The sequence below is a fragment of the Protopterus annectens genome, chromosome 9.part0 (genome assembly GCF_019279795.1).
Source record: "Protopterus annectens isolate FY-2018-M chromosome 9.part0, PAN1.0, whole genome shotgun sequence".
NCBI classification, from domain to species: domain Eukaryota; kingdom Metazoa; phylum Chordata; order Ceratodontiformes; family Protopteridae; genus Protopterus; species Protopterus annectens.
In genome coordinates, this window is record NC_056743.1 from 691,369,835 (window position 1) to 691,391,611 (window position 21,777).

The following is a 21,777-nucleotide window of genomic DNA, read 5'->3' on the forward strand; positions in this document are numbered from 1 at the left end:
ACATCCATGTCGACCCAGGCTTAATGGATATGCTCCACCTATGGGAATTCATGTCACAGTGAGCCACACACAGTAGTGTGCAGAACCTTGCCACAACAATAAGTGGAAGATGCTGGAGGGACAGATTCCTGTCACAGACACTCCCCATACTTTGGAACAACATCCCTAACTACATTATACAGAGCCCCTCACTAACACTCTGCAAATAAAATCTTGCAGAGAGGATGGGGAACAGTAGATGCACCCCAGGGATCCCACCATTGGCTCTGCTCCACAGAGGGACAGTTAATGAATCAATGGGGTGGCAAAAGCTGACATATTTTGGCTGGGCTTATGACTGGCCTCTGACAGTTGGCCAAATACCTACCTATGAATGTATACATACAGTATCAGCACATGCTGATAGCTTAATCTACTGTTCAGGTGTTGACTTACCTTGTGCCAATGGCAGTTGTGTGCACAATAGTTGAGGGCTGCCTATGTTGGATGCACACAGTAGACTGCCTATACATAACAATTTACAGGTAGTCTTGTGTGTGTGCCATCCATTTGTACTGTTTGTGCAGGTGGAAAAAGGTGTCAGTCCCTGGGTGCCTACACTGTCAGTGTGTGTGCTATACATTCCCTCTTTGCCAAGGCATGGGCATAGTGGGCATGCCTCCGTCTGCCTACTGGGGCTGGCTCAGGGTGTTCATGGTCTGAGTACCTCTGTGCCTGTGGGACCCTTGGCAATGGTGGTGGGCTGTGAGGGCCTTCACCATTCTCATATTTATGGGGCTATGATAAAGTGAAGTATTTAGGAGTATGGATTAAAAGGGATTCTGTTATGGCAGCTAAAGAAATGTGGGAAGAGACTAAACAAAAAATAATAAAAAAATGAGAAACTGGAAGCTCTTGTTTATGGATATGGATAGTTAGATAAAAGCAGTGAAAATGTTATTGGTCCCTTTTGTTTATATAATGGTAATGTATATTTTATTAACATGAGGAGAAGTTCTGGATACTAATTAATAAAGAGTTGAAGGATTTTAACTGGGAGGGGAAGACAGCAAGAGTCAGGTGGGATAAGTTGATCCTTCCAATAGAACAAGGTGATATGGGATTACCTGATTTGAAGGGATATTTTAGAGCTACACAGTTAGGGCTCTTATACATAACACAAGCAGAAAGCTGAAGTTCAAAGTAGAAAGGGATGATAATGAAGCTGGGGGAGGGGGTTCAAGAAATAAGGAGAGAGCTGGATTTTGGATGCAGATCCTTAAGGAGAATAACATCATATTCATAAAGTAGTAGAAAGTACTGTAAGAGCTAAGCCAACTTGGGAATGCAGAACGGAGATTCTGATTATAGCAATGACTGTAATTAGGAGTACAGAGAATAGTTAAGAAAGGATTGGAATTTACTGGAGAAAACTGGCAAAGGAACCGAGATATTGAGAACAAATAATTAGAGAGGGAAGGTAAAAGAATGGGAAGACACCAAGAAGACATTTGGACTGCAGGCAAGAGACTGCCTTCCCTATCAGGGACTGATATCAGGGTATAGGCAAAGAGAAAGGGATAGGGGAACCCTAACTGAAAGACCTGCTCTGATGGGGGTTTTAGTTAAATCTGGAAATGAAGCTGCTGTTAAAAAGGGGTAATTAGTAGGGCATATAGAATATTGCACAATAACTATAGGAATCAATCAGAGGATGTTAGAAAAGATTGTAAAGACAGACTGGATAAGCAATTCTTAAAGAAACAACAGGAGGTCATATGTACAGCTCCCTAATATGAAATAAGTTTTCAAAGATTTAGGATTTTTGCTTGGGAGTGTTTGCCTAGATATTTTTATACCCCAAGCAGACTCTGATTTTTTTTTCCTCAGTTAGATGGCAAATGCTGGAGGTGTGAATGGGAAGAAAGAGGTAACTGGAAACATATGTTTTGGGAGTGTAATAAGTTTTACAGTCTTTAAAAATTCCCTGCAGATTACTCTTGTCAGAAATACTGGTTGAGCAAAAAGATGTAATTAAGGAGATAATTTTTTTGAGCTGGGATATAGGATCTGAAATGCCTAAACTTAGTAAGGTCTTGTTAAGTTTAATTCTGGTGGCTGCCAAAACATATTAGAAAATGGAAATTAAAGTCTAAACCAACTGTATTTGAAGTAATGAATATTGTAACAGTGATAAAAGGACAGGAAGTGAGATCTTTAGAAAAGGGTAGGAGCAAATTACATTGAAAAAAATGGAAATTGTTGGAACAAAGCATGCAGAATAAAGTTTTGGAGGAGAAATACGTTTTAATGGAAGGTAGGAATAGAGCAACTAATGTAATGTTGGATGATAATTGTACAGAAGAATATATGTGATGTATAATGTTTGTAACTGTGAACGTGTTAATGTGGTTTGTTTTTGTTTATTTAAATGCATGTGTTGCCTATGTAACAAATGATAATTCAGTAATGGTGCTCTAAAAAAGAATCATCCTTTTTGCATAAGCCTTAAAATTAATGGATTGTGCTGCCAGTTTTTGAACTTCTGAACCTTGCAGCAGAAATGCTACTATATAGTTTCAAGTTTTTAGTATGATTCCACAAGACTGGCTTGCCTTTTGAGTTTGTATTATCCTTAACACGAGTGGACACAGCTTGCTCTATACAGCTATCAATATGGCTGTACAGAGATTTCGTAAATAGCTCAGTGTATTCTATGCAATTTACTGAGTTTGGGGGTACTTGGAATTTAGCCAAGATGTTGCTTAGTAGAGAGAGGCTAGCTTTGGAATAGTTCCTAATGGTGTTTGGTTTTGCTGGATCCCTGGATTTAATTCCTAGGTATAGACAGATCTGATGAGTGAAGATATTACACTGGGTAAGGAACATTGCCCCCCCCCCCATATTCATAAGGTCAAGGATGTTTGTACCCCTGGTAGGAGAATGGACCAACTATTCCAGGATGTTGGTATTAGCAAAGTTTAAGAATCACCAGGCTTGTGCATTAGAAGTGGTGTAGGATTTTCAATCTATAGAGGCATAGTTGAGATCCCACATGAATATCATATTAGGTTGAATAATGAGGCACTCTAGTACATTGAGATAGGTAGTATGGGTTCTCTGAAACATGGAGGGGGACATATATGCTGCAAGGATATAGATTGACACCTTGTTTATGGTGAGTTGCACGTGTATGGGTTCCAGTGGGTCATACACTTTAATTAGTCTGGATGTGAGGTTAGTCTTAATATAGACTGACACTCCTCCACTTTTAGTTCCCTCCTGTGAAGTAGCTGGTTTAACAGTATGAAAGGCATAGGTTTATAGGTTGGTACTAGACTGTCAGCCCTAGGGCCTATACAAGCCTAGCCATAACAATTCCCTGGCTATTTCTTCCCACAATATTTACTTCCCTGGACCCCTGTCTAGCAGGGTGATTGATGTGATCCCCAGGGTGAATTTCCTATCTCCCATCCAATCGTCAATGTTCCTTTTGAAGAGGGCCAAGGAGGTGCTCTGCTTGACATGTATGGGCAGTCTGTTCCAGGATCTGGGGAGTCTCTGAGTCAGGAACCTATCCCTCCAGCATATTTTGTTCATTGTGATGACAAGGTTTAGATCCCTGGAGCGTGTGGGATTGGGATTTCTTTAAGTGTAGTATGTCCAACAGCTCTGGGTTTGACATGGCATTGTATGTCAAGCAGATATCATCTCTGAGTAGATGATATGTGACAGAGTATAGCTGGAGTTTTTTAGACGGTCAGCATAGGGCATCTGCTTTAGGCCTGTGGTTCTTTTAGTGAAGTATGTCTGTGGCCTTTCCAGTTGTTGCAGATGTCTTGAGAGGTACATATCAAACGGGGCATTGTATTCTATAATGGGACTAATGAGGGATGAGTACAGTGGGGCAATGACCTTTTTTCTGGATGAAAAGCCCTTAATGATGAGGTGTGCCACATAGAAGGATTTCCTGACTGTTGTGGCAATGTAGTTATCGAAGTTGAGACCAATGTCCACCTGTGTCCCTAAGTCTCTTATCACACTTTTGGTGTTAAGTGTACTGCCACCTATGTGGCAATTCATGGGTACATGTTTTTTCCCAAAGGGGATAACTATACATTTCTTGGCATTGAGCTTGAGCCCATGGCTCTGGCACAAGCATCTGTTTCTGTAAGGCCGATTTTGTAGAATATCCACATAATTTGGGGATTCAATAATGGCTCCCAGTTTGCAGTCATCTGAGAACTTTGTTAGCCAGAGTCCCTTAGTGTTGGCCTGTACTTCTGAGAAGTACATGCCAAACAAGAGCGGTCCCAGCACTGAACCATGAGGTACTCCACTTGTCACTTATCTGGAGCTGGATTTGGAGTTGGCTACTTTTACAGTGTGAGTTCTGTCCCGTAAGCCAGTTGGCGACCCATTGAGTGAGGTAGGGATTAATGCCCACCTTAGTAAGTTTATCTATGATTCCAGAGTGGGGGTGGTGTTGAAGGCCTTGGCGAGGTCCAGATAGGCTGTGTGGACTGCCTTACCCTCGTCCACAGCTTTGGAGAATGATTCGTCAATCGGGTTCAGGAGACAAGATTGGCCCTTCACGAACCCAAACTGGGTGGGGTCAAGTGTTTGAAGGTTGCCAATGTCTTTGTTTATAATTTCCATGATAATACGTTCCATGGCCTTGCAGATCAGGCTCATCAGACTGATGGGGTGGTAGTTCCCAGGATCCAAGGTGGATCCCCCCTTCTGGAGTGGGATAACTGTAGCTGTGCACCACTTAGTCGGCATGAGGCCTGAGGTGAGGCTATGATTAAACATGACACTTAGGTGAGGTGCCAGTTCATTTTGTAGTTCATGTAGTACACAGCCCAGGATGTTGCCTGGTCCCATGGATGATGTATTCTTAGTTTTGGAGAGTGCGGTTTTTACCAGTGTGGCCGTTATTACCAGAATTTGGCAGTCTTTCTATATTCAGATGGGCCCTTTGGGGGGTGAGAGGGGGTGAAGTTGGCACTGAATCGATCTGATATTGGCAATATCCTTGGGATCAGTATATTTAATGCCATTCTGTTGTAGCTCAGAGCAGATCTGAGCATTGCAATTTAGATTGTTGACATAGCTATAGAATGCATTGTGGTTGTCTTTGGAATCTTAGGCAATTTTATTTTCATAACTAGCTTTGGAGGATTTTATGAGGGATCTTAGCTTCTTACTGAGGCTGGTAAGGGAGTTTTTTGCATCCTGGGATTTTCCTCTTTTCTGCAACAGTTTCTTCCTTTTGTTGTAAAGTTTGTTTATGGCAGGGGACCACCAGATTGGCTTCCTTTTTTTGGAGGAGAATGTCTTGGTTCTATTTGGGATGGCACAATTCATGCCTGAGTGGATGTGCTCATACAGTGCCTTAGCGTAAGATTCAGAAGTCGAACTTTCAGTTCCCTTCTGCATGGTTGTCATGAAGCTTGTCACTTCTGACTTGAGTAGCATGAAGTTGGCTTTGGAGAAGTTTTTTATGGAGGTTTCCTTACTGGGGGGTGGGGGAGGGGGGTGGATGTCAAGGGTGATTAATTTATGGTCAGACCTGACCAATGAGGGGGTGACCATAGGTGTGGAGCATCGATTTACCATGTTGGTAATGACCAGGTCTAGGATATTGGAGCCCCTGATGGGACTATGGATTAGCTGATCCAGGGCATTGGAATTTATGAATTCCAAGAACCGTTGGGCAAAGGTGTTGGTACATGAGTAGTTTTCCCAGTTAATGGCAGGGTAGTTGAAATCACCCAGTATTAGGGTGGTTGGTTGTATCTTAATATTTTCCAGTATGTTTAGAAAGGAATAGTGACAATCTTGGGGCATGGTGGGGGATCTGTAGCAAGCTACAGTTTGGATTACAGTCTTACCTAGTGTTCATTGTACCTGGAGAATTTCAGACACATTGTGTTGGGCAACTAGCCTGGTGCAGTGAATATCCTTGGTAAATATGGGCACTCCTCCACCTTTAGTGTTTTAGTCCTGGTTTGGTGGCCGAAAAATGTGGTAAGAGTTGTAGCCTGGTATTGCAGGGGTGCTCTCTGGAGCCTTGAACCAGGTCTCAGTTACTGCACAGATATCGATGTTCTCCATTTTTAGGAATGCCTCGAGAGAGTGCATTTTGAGGTTTAGACTTCTAGCATTGAGTAGCATTACCTTCAGATTTTGCATGCTTGTACCTGTTATGGTGGTGGTTTTGTCCTTTGAACTTTGCCTAAAAAAGGCACTATAGGGGTGGCAAGAGCCTTAGTCAGTAACCTAAATCCCAGGGGTGACAGGTGCAGACCATCTCTGGCAAAGCATCGTGGTCTGTCAATCATGTCATCCCAGGCAGACAGATACTGGATCCCCTTTGAATGACACCAGAAGCTTAGCCAATTGTTGAAGTCAATCATTTTGTCCTTATACTGTGGCATCATTCTAGATGAAGGCAGGATACTACTCAGAGCTAGGGTCATACCTGCCTGCGCCACATGATCCGAGAGCTCTTACATGTCTTTTTTCATGTAGTCCAGGGAGGTACTTCTCAAGTCATTCACTCCAACATGGACAATGACAGAGTCATATTTGTACTTGTTATGGAGTGACTTGAGTGCATACATTATGTGGCAGATCCTGGCACCCAACAGATGGCTGACTGTAATTTTCACCTTGTTCAGCCTGGTGAGTGGGACATCAGTGTGCCTGACTATAGAGTCACCTATGACTAAAGGGCTTGGTACATTGTCTTGCCTTAGGGCCTGTTGTTGGGTAGCACACTGGTGTTGTGAGCTATGCAACACTTTGGTTGTGATTGGTGTTTGTTTGCGTTTCAGCTTCAGAGGTCCTTGTTGCTTGGGCAGGTTACTGTTAAGGGCATCCACATATGAGGGTTTAGTGTTGCTATGTGAGGGTGTTGGTGGTGTGGGTTTAGAAGGGCTATGTTCTGCTTGAGGTGTAGTGTGGGTGTTAACCTTCTCCTCTTGACTGTCTAGCCCAATCTTGGCTGGAGAGAGCTTTGCTTCCTGTTTGGCTATGTAAGTGCATCTCTTGCAGGTTGTAGTGTTGGGTGGTAGGAGGAGAGGGTTGTCTGTGTACATGAAGCAATTGCTGCATTGCCCCATTATGCCCAGATTCACCAGGTGGACATGAGAAATCACCAGAAACTGACCCTTGGACATGCCTGGTTTGGTGCTTTTTTTTTGTAAAGTACAAGAGCTGTTTTCCCTTACCTTAGCAAGGTACTTTGCAATAATAGGCTGTTTAGTGCCTACGATTCATTTCTCCTTATTGACAAGGAGAGTTGAGTGCTTGTATCAGTTTAAGGCTTCCTAGTGCTTTCCAGCAGGTTTTAGAGCAAGTGCTAGTCACAGGGATGCTTAAAGGTAAGATGAAAAAAAATGGTTTACCCTAAACACTGCTGTGTGCACTAGAGGAGTTAGATGTGAAAGTAGGTAACTTAAGTTTTACCTGTCTAAAAAGTTAGGTTTTAATGGAGAGTCACTATTTTTAAAACAGCAAGACAGATTGAAAGTGGGTGGTCACTTTTGTATTCTGGTACTATGGAATACAGTAGGATGGCCAATAAATTTAAATAGTTGAAGGGGAATGATTTCACAAAATGATAATTTTGCGCTTACTCACACAAGCCAGTAAAAGCAGAGAGGAAATGAGATATATGGTCAAATTAACATAAGGGGCAGGCAACAAGAAAAACAGTGGTGTTTAAGAACACAACAGTAACCGGGTGGGGGGAATTCTGCCTGACTCACAAGAGACAGAGCTGTGGTCTCTTTTCAAGTTTTAGTATGCAGTTAAAAGCAGAATACAAGCAAAACACAAGGTAAAGAAAATAAACCACAGTATTTAAAATAGAAAAAGGCAATAAAGTAATACAAAATACAACAGATAAAAAGCAAACTAACCTTTCCCTCACAGCAAAGTGTAGCAGAGTCTGGATGAGCCTTTCTATAACCTTGCATTGCTGGGGTACTCTTAGTGAGTTTAAACTATGTCTTCCTTACTACATAGATATCTACAATCTCCAGGGAGTGGATGGCTTGCAGGGAGTGGAGTTTCTTGTTAAAACGTCTAGCACTGAGCAGTACCATCTGTAGATCAGTGTGTATATTGAACCTAGTCTGCCACTGTAGTCACAGAGCACATACGTATAAGTTACTGAGCATGTGGGAGATGAGTGCTATTTTGTATAGTCATTCAGTGTGCGTGCAAGTTTGAATGGAGTTGCACAAGCGAGTGTGTTTGAAGTAATGAATCAGTCAGTAAGCATATGAAGTTCAAAGTATATTTTCAGTTACAGCTCTTGATGTGTTTATGTACAATAAACAACTTGAACCCATCTTTTGCCTCACTGTCTCATTTGAATGCACAAGACATGCAACATGGTGTCAGAATGGGATCCGAAGTTGAAACAGCTTGCAAACCATGAAGCACGCAGTTAGAAGTAGAGTAATATATAGGAGTGAACTCGCAAACAGGTCAGCAGTTATTCAAAGATACTTAAATTCATTTCAAATGTGTTTTAGTCGCCAAACATGTGGCACAGCATTCAAAGTGCTCAAAATGATTACAGTTATTCAAAATGTCCGAAATGGCAACATAATGATTAAAGTGTTCAAATAATCTCCGAAGTGTTTAAAATGTTTGAAAAGGCTAACATGTCCAATTATTTTGCAATGTGTGACTTTTTCACAGTAACTAAGATTTTTCGAAGTGTCCAAAATGTCTAGAGTTTTTGAGGTATTTGCAATGTTAAAGTAAATCATTTTTGGAGAGATCAATTTGCATGTGAGCATAATTACAAGTACCAGGTCTATACTTATATTTAAAAAAATTTGTTTTTATGGCAGATTGATTTCGCAGACCTGAACCACTGGTGTATGATAATAATATTGCTGAGCATTGGCGAGTGTTTGAGCAAACATATAGTATTTTCAGGCTGCATTCTCTTATTAAGATGCAACATACAAGAGCATTTATACTTCTCAGTTTAACTGGTTCAGAAGCCATTGAGTGGGAATATTCATTTGTATATGCACCTGCCATGTATGCAGGGGAGGGGGAGAACCGCCATATTGTGATAAAGTCTGAAATGTGGGAAGACCCTGAGTGCTTAAAATGCAAATTTAGAGAAATGTGCAACCCTCAAATGAATATTACAATGGAAAGGCACAAATTCTACACAAGAAATCAAAAGCCTGGTGACACTATTGCAACATAAATTACCAACTTAAGAAATAAAGTAAAAACATGCAGATTTGGTGATCTAAGAGATGAGTTGATAAAAGACAGTCTTGTATGTGGTGTTAATGATGCCGTGAGGAAGATTTTGCTTCGAGATAGTGAATTAACATTGAGCAAAACCATTGAGATTTGTCAAATGCATGAGATTACAGAAAAGCATAAGAATATGCTTACGAGTGAGAAAAGCATGTTTACAGTTTGCAGTTTCTGCTAGTGTGAATGTTGATAGTGTGCAGCAGAAAGTTATGACAAAAAAGAAATATAAACTGAAGGGTGCCACACCTAACCTCATTGTTAACTTTTGAACTGTGGAAGCAGTCATGAACCTAAAAAGGAAGAGTGTTTAGCTTTTGGTCAGCGATGCCAGAAATGTAAAAAGTGGAATAATTTCAAAAGACTTTGCAAGTGTAAAGTGCCACAAACTTATTTTAAAAGAGAGTATCTGAAGAAGCAAGTAGATCAGATAGAGACTGTAGCAAATTTCGAGAGCAGTGAGCAAACTTTCTATGTTGATGGAGTCTCTGTGATCGATGAAACAGTCAATACAGTAGACTATCAGTTGTCAGCAAAAAGTGAAATATTTTGTACAGTACAGATTAATGGGAAATGTGTAGAGTTTTAAGTAGACACTCGATCTAGCTGCAATGTTATATCAGCACAAATGTTTGCTAAAGTAAAAGCTGGTGAGAAACTTGATTCAGCAAAGTGTGCAAAACTAGTTGCTTATGGTGGTAGAGAGATTCAAACTGATGCTGCATTTGTTCTTTCACACCATTCTGCTGGAAACAGCTACGACTTGCAGTTTTACATAGTCAAAAGATGTGCAGTCACTGTTAAGCCGCAAAGACAGTCTGAGAATGGGACTGATTTCATTTAATAAGGAGGTTCACCATATAAATCTGAACAACAACAATAGTTTTACACAGAATATTTTTAGTGAAAATGCTGATAATTGTAAAGATGAGCTTGGTAAACTTCCAGTTACATATTCTATGAAGTTAAACCATGAAGTAAGCCCAGTTCTCAGACCAGCACAGAAGGTTCCAGTAGGAATACAGAGTAAAGTAAAAGCAGAACTAGCCAAAATGATGAATTTATGTGTCCTTACAACAGTAGAAGAACTGACTGAATGGGTATCCTTCATGGTCACAGCTCATAAGAAAAGTTCAGATGATATTCAAATATATATTGATCGAAGAGATTTAAAGCACTTAAGCATCCACATAATCCAATGCATACAGTAGAAGAGATAGCCACTGTCATGCCAAATTCCACTGTTTTTTTTTCATTCTTAGATGCAAAACGCTCTTTTTGGCAAATTTGGCTGGATCATAAATCCTCATTGTTAACCTCATTCAGCACACTATTTGATAGATACATATTTTTGAGAATGTCATTTGGAATTAATTCTGCCAGTGAAGTATTTCAACGTACAATGGAACAAAATTTTTCTAGTTATCCATGTGCTGTCATAGTAGATGAAATTATTGTAGGGAGCAATGGTGAAGATAAACATGATAGAAATCTAAGGAAAGTTCTAGACCGTGCATGTGAAGTCAATCTTAAATTGAATCCTGAGAAATGTAAATTCAAACTGAAAGAAGGTTACTTATGTGGGTCATTTGTTTACCATTTCTGGCTTACAACCAGATCTGTCTAAGCAAGCAGCAATTCTTGAGATGCCAGTTCCAGAGAATGGCACACCTTTACAATGCTTTCTAGGTATGATCGGCTATTTAGGAAAGTTCATCCCAGGCTTAAGTGAGCTTTCTGCACCATTATATGAGTTGACATGCAAAAATTAAACTGGTCCTACTTGGAATACCACCAAAGAGCATTTCATATTCTGAAGAAGAAGAAAACTGCCAGTCTACCCACATTGAGATATTAGAATGTTCACAAACCTGTAACTCTTTCTTGTGATGCTTCAAAGTACAGCCTTGGTGCAGCATGTCTGCAAGAAGGCATACCAGTTGCTTATGCATCAAGAACTTTAACTCAATCAAAGATGCATTATGCACAAATAGAGAAAGAACTTTTGGCAGTAGTGTTCGCATGTTCGAAGTTCAATGATTATATCTATGGAAGACCTATCCAAATAGAGACTGATCACCGACTGCTAGTGACAATTTTGAAAAAGATTGCCCCAGAATGATTGGACTGCATAATGTTAAAATTGCAAAAGTACAATTTCCATATTGTTTACAAAAAGGGCAAATACTTGTACCTTGCTGATGTTTTGTCACGCACACCCAGGCAAACGACAAAGCAGAATGAGAATGAAACAGCAGACTTTGAAGTCATGGAAGTCAGACATTTTTTGTCATCACATCTTGATGAACTAAGAAACTTCAGACCCAGTTCTCTAGAATCTGAAAAATGTTATCAGTCAAGGATAGCCAACATGACAAACTAGTTTACCACTTGACGTCTGGCAGTATTTATTTTCCTTACCGAGACGAGCACATGATGGAAGATGAAATCATCATGAAAGGTACAAAAGTGGTAATTCCTAAAGCATTACAACAGGAATATATCAAAACTTGCATCATGGTCACCCAGGTACTGATTCAACCAAAGGAAGAGCAAGAGACATTGTATTTTTTGCCTTCTGTGTCCAAAGAAGGAAACTCTAGCATGTTCAGTTTGCAACAGCACCAAACCACATCAAAAGAAAGAACCACTTCAGCTACACCAATTCCAGAATTACCATGGTCGATGGTTGCCACAGATATTTTTGAATGGAATGGCCAACATTACTTAGTGTTAGTAGACTCTTACTCAGATTGGTTTGAAATTGACCTACTTCTTAACTTGATGTCCAGCACAGTCACTACAAAATTGAAGAGACATTTTTCTGTCCATGGTAGTCCACACAGTCATGTCTGACAATGGTGCACAGTTTACAAGTCAGCAGTTTAAGAAATTTGCTGAGTCTTGGGACTTTGTCCATATTACCAGTAGTCCTGAGTATCTACAATCCAATGGGTTAAATGAATGTGCAGTTAAGAGTGTCAAACGCTTGTTGGAGAAATCCAAGAGAGATGGTACAGATGTTTTTCTTAACTTACTCAATCTCAGAAACATTCCTCGAGATAACTTGCTTGGTTCACCTGCTCAGAGATTAATGTCCAGACGACTAGAACAACTCTCCCAATCAGTAAACAATTCTTAGTACCAAACATAAATAACAACAGGGTGGTCAAGGTTCAACTTTCAAGAAAACATCAGTCACAAACGTTGTACTACAATAAGACCAGTAAATCCCTTAGAGCATTGCTACAAGGAGAAGTTGTGAGAATGCAAACATCATTGTTTCATTTAACTTGTAGGCTAACACACTCAAGTGCGCTAGCCGATTTAAAGCATTTACTGTTTGTTACTGTATCTTTTTGTCTGTTTGTAGCCAAAAAACAAAAAAAAAAACAAACAAAATCCTTGTTTTCCCACCTTTACTGAACTAGAATAGTCCAGTCTTCAGATTTTGCTGATCTCTGGGCTGTGTCATAGTTCCTGTGTTGTGCATATCCTTATTTGGATAAGAGGAAGCTTCTTTGTTCACCAGTGGGAGTGGGGAGCACTGAGCAGCCTATTTGTCCCTAAAGGAGTGGTTCCAGCCCAGCAACTTGTAGTTTATTGGCCGTTTTGGGCCATTTCCTAGCTCTTTCCAACCCCCTGCTATAAAGCCCGCTTTAGCGCGCTTTTGTGCGAATTTGCGCGAAGTTGCTCATAAAGCAGCATCAGGCAGCGCCGGTTAATCAAGTTTAAACTATTTCTGGCTCTGCAAAGTCTGCTCTTCAGTTTTTCCCTTAGAACTGCTATACTTGCAATCTAAACAGTCTATTCTCTATCTGAAAAGCCCAGCACGTGCGCATACACACCCAGCAAGAAACTTTGGTGTAGGCAACAGTGTACACCTTCCATTTCTTGACTTTCTCATGCTTATTTAGTGGCACACCTCTTTCCATGATATCTGTCTGACATCTGTCATGTAACTCTGACCTCCAATGAACTGCATTTCTTTCTACCATTTCGCCCCTGTGATGTCACCTATCTCCTACTCTGTTCCTCCCCCTTCTGTAACTCTTACACTACTCAGACTGTGCTCATTTGCTATGTGACAGTGGAATTCAGTATCCTAACACTCATTTGCATCAGATTGCCTACTAATGCTTAGTTACATCTCTTAGACTCAGCTTCCCCCCTTAGCAACCACTACACGGTGGCCATGATGGTTTTGGTCTGCTGGTCCCTGCATTGACATTCCATGTATTGCATAAAACCCACATTTGTGGGTTTAAAACCTTTGTTTTTATGTTTTATACAGCGCAGCCCATTTGCGCGGGGCTGCGCTGGGTTTAAACATCGCCAATCGCCGAAAAAAAATATATATATTTTTAATATATTTACATCAGGTTACTTTGCCAATGGCCACATATTTGGCCATTGGCATGCTGCCTGACACATATGCACCCTTTATTTGGAGCTGACATGGCTCCATTGTAGTTTTGAGAAACGCACTCAGTTGTCAACTGAGTACATTTCTGCAGCTAAAACGGCTCTTACACAGGCTGTTCTGGGCTTCATGGATCGCTAATCATCCTCATTTGCATGCTATTCTGCTGCAAGTGAGGTGATTAGCTTATCCACGCCCACTCCGTGTAAGAGCCGTTTTAGCTTGTCTCTTACATGGACTTTGGGCTGTTCCTGGATCGTGAAGGCTGCATGGAGTCTTACACTACTCTTAGACTCAGTGCAAGCCTTCGTGAATCCGGCCCTTATTGTAAACAAAGTCAAAAAAGGGATTCAAAGGAAGGCTGCTTTCCTGATGCTCAGTGAATCCTTATATTTAGAAACATTGTCAGATTTAGAACATGCTTTCTCTGAAAGGCCTTTTTCTCCATGCTTCACAGAGAGAGAGAGAGAGAGAGAGAGAGAGACACACACACACACACACAGATAAACGGAAGTTTGAATTCCGGTTAAAATAAAACTCATTTTATGTGGGAGGGACTTTGCCCTCCACAGCCACTTGAGTTTAATTTACTCAATTGTGAAGTTACTGTACCTCAGGGAAGAGGGAGTTTTCCCATATTTGATTGATGATGTCCAGTTCAAGCACATTTTTGCACATAGCTGCATTCCCACCTCTGACATTCAGTGAGTGTGTACACTTCCAAATAAATGTTGAAATATTAGCATCATGTTTAAGACAATCCTGAGTGCTTTCTTTTACTATACTTCATGTCTTATTTTAGGTTCAAGTTCATTAAAATACTATGCCACATGAAAGCCATTTAAATAAAAAGTTAACAGATCCTTTACCCAAGTAGGAGCACAGAAACAATCCTAGACAAGTGATAATGGGACTATAGGATGCCATATACACCTTTAAGCTAATACACATAAAAGTGCCTCCCTTTTCACGCACTTAATAGTGCCCACCTCCCAAATCAAACAAAGCTATACATGTAAACCAAAAAATAACAAATACTACACTAACTCGGCTGACTAATGAAAAATGTTTATTCAAAGTAAAATAAAACGTTAAAAGTAAGCACTTTTGCGATTACAACACCGCTTCATCAGACTGAAAACTGAATGAAACAGCACTCAATTTAAAATGAGACTAACCAATGAATTTCTAAAATCAATTAAGCCATTTAGAATAAAAGGTATAGTCACAGGAAAAACTGCACACAAGTTCAAGTTGCAAAGCCTAAAAAATAAAATACTGAAAATTACACAAGCAAGAAAATATAAAATAGTATGTGCATACATATGATATTGTACAGAAATAAAAACTAATGTTTGAGTGGACGTGCTTTCAGAAAAGGTTTGAGGCTAGATGCCCCATTTACACCAGATAGTTTCTCTACATTAAACAGTAAAATCCATTTCTGTGCTGCAACTCCTGTACAGTTAACAACATCACCCCCTTCTAATTCCCACATCCAATACCTGCAGAACTAGGAACTTAAAATTATGTCCTGGGGCATGCTGAATGATGTGCTGTGCTAAAGCATTAGTCTCTCTTGTTTCTAATATCCCTGTACTGTTCCAAAATTATATTTTCAAAGACCTATTTAGATAGAATTATGGATTTTACTGTTTAATGCAGAGAAACCACCTGGTTTAAATGGGGTATCTAGCCTCAAACCTTTTCTGAAAGCACGTCCACTCAAACATTATTTTTTTATTTCTGTACAATATCATATGTATGCACATACTATTTTCTTGCTTGTGTAATTTTCAGTATTTTATTTTTTAGGCATTGCAACTTGAACTTGTGTGCAGTTTTTCCTGTGACTATACCTTTTTTCTAAATGGCTTAATTAATTTTAGAAATTCATTGGTTAGTCTCATTTTAAATTGAGTGCTGTTTCATTTAGTTTTCCGCCTGATGAAGCGATGTTGTAATCGCGAAAGTGCTTTCTTTTAATGTTTTACTTTATTTTGAATAAACATTTTTCAGTACTCAGCTGTGTTAGTGTGGTATTTGTTATTTTTTGTTTACATATCTTCTTTTACCGCACCTCATCCTGTTCCTGTGTTTTTATCCAATCTTTAAAGCTATACAAGTAGCTTTGTGTCTAACCATCCATTCATCAAGTGCAGTCTCAACAGTAATTAATGTAGTACTTTGACCTGTGGTAATAACTTATTCCACAGGCTGAGATGAAGTTGAATTTGGAACCTATTTCTCCAGCGAATCTTGTTTATGTGTGGTGTAGACTTGGGTCACCAGTGTAGTGTTTGTAGAGTCACTAGTTTTGCAAAAAAAAGGGAGGACAAACATGAATCGGTCTTTCATGGCTCAGAAAACACAGGCCATCTCTGAGCAGCATGTACGTTAATGAGTATAAGAAGAGTGGTGTTAATATATCAGGATATCTGAACGATTTAAGGCCTTTACTTTTCCTGATAAGGTGATTTTTGAGTCTCATGTTCAGGCATCTTTCTATTTAGGTTCCTAGCACTGAGTAGTACCATCATGATGTTGTCTAGATTTGAGTTTGAGGTTTGTTTTGTAGGAATGCTCAGCAGGGAGACTGTGCCTACAAAGGCAGTATGGAGGCAGCGAAGGCATTATCCAGTACACTGAAGCCCTTGTATGAGAGGTGTAAGCCATCTCTGGGGAAATGGGAAGCCTTACTTACCATCTCTTCCCAGGCTGATGCATACTGCATCCCCTTAGAATAACACCAGCTACTCAGCCAATTGTTAAAGCATTTATCTTGTCTTGGTATCCAGGCATAATTCTTGGTGAAGGGAAGATACTAGTTAAGACTAGTGTCTTTCCTGCCTTGAATACATGCATAAGATTCATCAAGTCTCTCTGCATTTACTTCTGGGTGCAGCACCTCATGTTATTTATTCCCACATGAGAAACTACAAGGTCATCATCATAGCTGTGTGATTTAAGGGCAAGGCCCTTGTGAAATCATGAATCCCAGCATGAGTTAAATAGCTTACAGTCACCCGGTTCTTGTCCATTGAGAATGGAGTCTATATGCTTTATGAAACAGTCACCTGTGACTAAAACATTTCTCTGTGCAGAAGCAGACTTAGGGAGCCTTAACGGCTTAGATTAGTTTCCTGGTGCTTCTTATTTGAGCTATGTGGATTTACAGGACGTGTACATGTGTGTGGAGAAAAAGATGGTTTTCTCTTGTGTTCTGGAGACTGGGACCTTTTAGAATGTGATCTAGGAGGCATTTGCAATATTTTCTTTACAGCCTCATCATAAGCTATGGCCATCAGCTTATGTTATGGGCCTAGTGATACATTGTGATTTATGTCGTGTTTTTGGAACGGTGCCATCCGATAATGGGTCACTGCGAGAGGTTCTTGTCTATATTTCTTACCAATGTGACTACAGCACAAGGACATTCAGTTGAAAAAAGAAGTTATGTACTCACCATAACGTTCCATCTGAGTAGGTAACTTCATTTGTCTGCAACCTGTGGGTATCGGATCTGATTTGGATCCGAGCCGGCAGCTTTCCTAGCAAAAGATCCGAGCTCCAAGCTCCTCCCCTACCCATAATGCCCTGCTACCTCCCTCTAACCCTCAGATCGAGTTTGCCATAGTATTCAGGACACTACCAGAACACAAGGAAAAACTACCTGAACATCCTAACGTGATGTCATCTGGGAAGTGACATACCATGATCCTTCAAGAACGAACTACAGGTCAGGGGGATGGAGGGAGGGTTGGTTGCAGACAAATGAAGTTACCTACTCAGATGGAAAGTCATGGTGAGTACATAACTTCTTTATCTGAAGTAGTTAACTTCATTTGATCAGCAACCAGTGGGACAGAGTCCCCAGCTACCAACAACTTGGGAGGCCCTTATGGAAGGATATTCCGGAGCATTGCAGAGCCAAAGGACGCCCTTCCTCTGGAAATCAGATCCAATTTATAATGTGTAATGAAAGTGTGAGAGGAAGCCCAAGTAGCAGCTGAACAAATGACATCCAAAGGGACCCTCGACCAGAAGGCCGCAGAAGTAGCCACAGAACGGGTAGAATAGGCCCGGACCCGCACGGGCTCAGGTCGACCAGAGCTTCTGTATGCAAGAAGAATGCATTGTGAAATCACCTAGCTAACGTTACCTTAGTCACTGCTTTACCCAAACGGGACTTAGCAAATGAAACAAAGAGCTGTTCTGATTTTCGAAAAACAGCCGTTCTGTGTAGGTAAAATCGTAACTGTCTATGTACATCCAAGCAATGGCGTCTATATTCTCCTTTGTTGTGATAATTAGGGAAGAAGACAGGCAGGTTGATAGATTGGTTGATGTTGGCTTTCGGAAGCCACTTTAGACAGAAAAGAGGGGTTAGTCCTGAGGGAAACTCTGTCTTTATGAAAAATGATGTATGGGGGCTTACTGCAAAGAGCCTGAAGCTCCGATAATCTTCTAGCTGAAATAACAGCAATCAGGAAGGCAGTTTTCCAAGATACATACTTCAAGTCGACCGAAGCTGCGGGCTCAAAGGAGGGACCAGTCAGAGCCTGGAGAACTAGGGTTAAATCCCATGGAGGAACTGCTTCCTTAACAGGGGGTCTCAAAAGAAAGGTACCTTTCAGAAAGGTCTTGCAGATCTTAGATGATGCTAGGGGGCCAAATTTGTTCCCAATGTGAAAGTGGGAAATTGCTGCCAGTTGAACTTTAACAGCTGAAGAACTAGCCCCCTGATGGAAGATTTGGGATAAAAAATTGAGGACTGCTGGAATAGGAGCCGTAAAAGGGTCCAAATTCCTATGCTCCGCCCAGATAGAAAAACATTTCCATTTACTCTTGTAGACTGTTCTGGTAGAAGGCTTATGAGCGGCCACCAGAATAGCTTTAACTGCGGATGAGATACCGGGAGTCCTAGCCACCAAGGTAACTGGATCAACCAAGCCGAGAGCTTGAGGTTGTCCAGGTCGGGGGTCCTCAATCCCAGGGGGTGAGAAATCAGATCCGGAAGTGGATCTAATATCCAGGGAGGATGCACTAGATGAGACCGTAGGCATGGGAACCATGTCTGACGACGCCAGAATGGGGCTATGAGGATAACTCTGCTCCCCAACCGACGAGCTTTCTGCAAGAATTTGTCATCAACGGAAGAGTAGGATAAGCATAAAGAAGACCGGATGGCCAAGCATGAACCAGAGTGTCTCTGGGATTTTCCCCCGGTGGGGGAATCATAGCGAAAAACTCACTGCACTTTGCGTTCGAAGGCGACGCGAACAGATTGCAGCAAGGTTGACCCCATCTGAGGAAGATCTGTTTCGCTACTAATAGGTTCAGAGACCACTTGTAGGGTGAGAGGATAGTCCGACTCAGCTTGTCCGCAAGAATGTTTGACCGACCCGGTATGTGCGTTGCTATGAGAAAGCGGTTGGTGGATATCGCCCATTCCTATACTCTCATGGCCTCTCGGCAAAGTGGATAAAATCTGGTTCCCCCTTGCTTGTTGATGTACCAGACCACTGACATGTTGTCTGTTTGAATTGCAATAGTCCCTAGAGGAAGAAGGGCATGGAGAGCCTGCATTGCTAGAAGCATTGCCCTCAACTCCAGGACATTGATATGCCAAAAGGTCTCTGTGTGAGTCCACATGCCTTGGATGGTTCTGCCCATACAATGCCCCCCCACCCGAGGCGAGATGCGTCCGTGGTCACTGTGACTTGGGGTGGGGACATGGAGAAGGGGCGCCCTTCCCGGAGATGCTTGGAATGGAGCCACCAAAGTAGAAATTCCCTGCAAACCCTGCTGAGAGGAATAGGGGCAGACAAGGGATGAAGCAGAATGGACCACTGGACCTGTAAGGTCCATTGGAGAATCCTCATATTCAGACGCGCGAGCGGAGACAAGTTGATGGCCGCTGCCATCGACCCCAGTGCCCTCAGGACTAACTCCGCTGGAGGGGCTGAGGACTGAAGAAGAGCCAAAACATGGAGGTTTAGATTGCGAAGTCTGTCTGACGTCAAAAAGACTTTGGACTGAATTGTGTCTATCCTTGCCCCTATGAAATCCAAAATTTGAGTAGGCTGAAGGGAGGATTTCTTGTGGTTGATCGTGATCCCTAGATAGCGGGCGGGATGAAGGAAATAGTCTCTCACTGAACATAGTAGATGCCTGGTGGGGGGTGGCTAGGAGCCATTCGACCAGGAAAGGAAAGACCTGTATTCCCTGAAGCCTCAGGTGGGCCGCTACAACTGCCATGACCTTGGTGAACACCCTGGAGGCTGTGGTGAGACCGAAGGGTAGGACCCTGAACTGACAGTGGCTGGCTCCCAGCCGAAAGTGGAGAAACCTCCTGGATCGCCTGTCCATTAGAATATGGTAGTACGTATCCTTGAGGTCTATGGAGCACATCCAGTCGTTCTCCTGTAACAGAGGGAGAATGGACTGAATGGTGACCATCCGAAACTTCTCTTTGGCAACTGACAGGTTCAGTGTGGACAGGTCGAGAATGGGCCGTAAGTCCCCCGTCTTTTTTGACCCCAAAAAAAACCTGGAGTAAAAGCCTGATCCGGATTGACCGGGGGGGGGGGGACGTGCTGGATGGCTCTTTTTTCTAGTAGCCCATTTATTTCGAAGGCTGCTACCTCCCTCTGATTGGGTGGTACATCGGGGAGGTGCCCCGACCAGGGAGGAGAATTTAGGAATGGAATTGAGTAACCTCTGGATATGATCCGGAGCTCCCAGCGATCTGTTGTAATGGACTCCCAATGTGCTAGATGCTCCGAGAAGCGCCCCCCTCGACTGCCTCCAGGGAGGAGCAGTCAGGCAACCCCTCAGGGTTGCTGCGCAGGTCGATTGGAAAAGGGTTCCCTCGACCCGAAATTCTTCGGCCCCCCTCTGCCTCTGGGCCGGAGCCCACCCTGTCCTCCTCTGCCTCTGAAGGACGAGGGATCCGGAGTGAAACGGAATTGTTGGGATTTCCAGAACCACATCTTCTTCTGTACTCTTTGGTTCCTGGAGAAGGACCTCTGAGGAGCCGAGAAGCGGATCCCGATGGCAGACGTTTTCCCGTCCTTCTTGCTCTGGAGCAGCATCTCGTGGACAGTTTTGCCAAAAAGCGTAGAACCGTCAAAGGGGGCATTCGCAAAGGACGCCTTGAAGGGTTCTGCAAAGTCGCAGAGACGGAGCCAGGCTTGTTGTAAGACAATGCCTGTTCACTGGCTCTAGCCGCTCCCTCCATGGCATGGGAGAGAAGCCGCATAGAGGTGTTTGTGATAGACTTAAGAGTGGCCATTCATGCCGAGAAGGTCCGTTTGTCCTCAGCCGACATGGACTCTGGGGGTGACCCAGCGTACTCTTTGATTAGGTCCCGCTGGAGTCGAATCACGTGTGCCATATAGTTCAGTGACCTTAGAGAGAAGGTCGCTGAAGCGAACATCCACTTTCCGAGGTGGTCTATCGTCCGAGACTTCTTGTCTGGAGGATGTACTGAGGAACTCTTCTGTGCTAATTCCTTCTTGGTGGCAGCCGCCACCACCATGGCATCTACAGGGGCACCTTTGCTCCAAACTGTCCTGTCTGTGGGGGTGCTGAGAATCTTGTCTGGTCTCTTGGGTATTGGCTCCACAGTGTCTGGCTCCTTCCATGCCCGGGTAGTTATGAGGTCCACCAGGGGATCAGCGGGAGGGGACACCCAAGAGGTAGATGGGCCTGCATCGAACGCCTCCAGAAAGACAGACTCGTCTGAGGAAGGCTTTTGGCCTGACCACCCCCCTCTAATACGAAGCATTTCCATAATGTCTCCAAAGGAGACGTCTTTGGGGGGGTGACCTGGGGGAACCTTCCCCTTCCTCCAAGTCTGTGTCTTCTGTGAGGGACTCTGGTGAGTCCAAGTGCCTCCTCTTGCACTTTCGTTTGTGAGGGACCTCCTCAGGGGGGGCTGTCTGAGGAAGGCTCACCAACAATGTCCTGTTCCTCCATGGGAACCATCTGGGACGTAGGCGCAGGCTGTCCCTGGGGCCGGATGATGGAAGACAGGCCCGTCTGAGAGGGAATGGGGGGTGGATCCG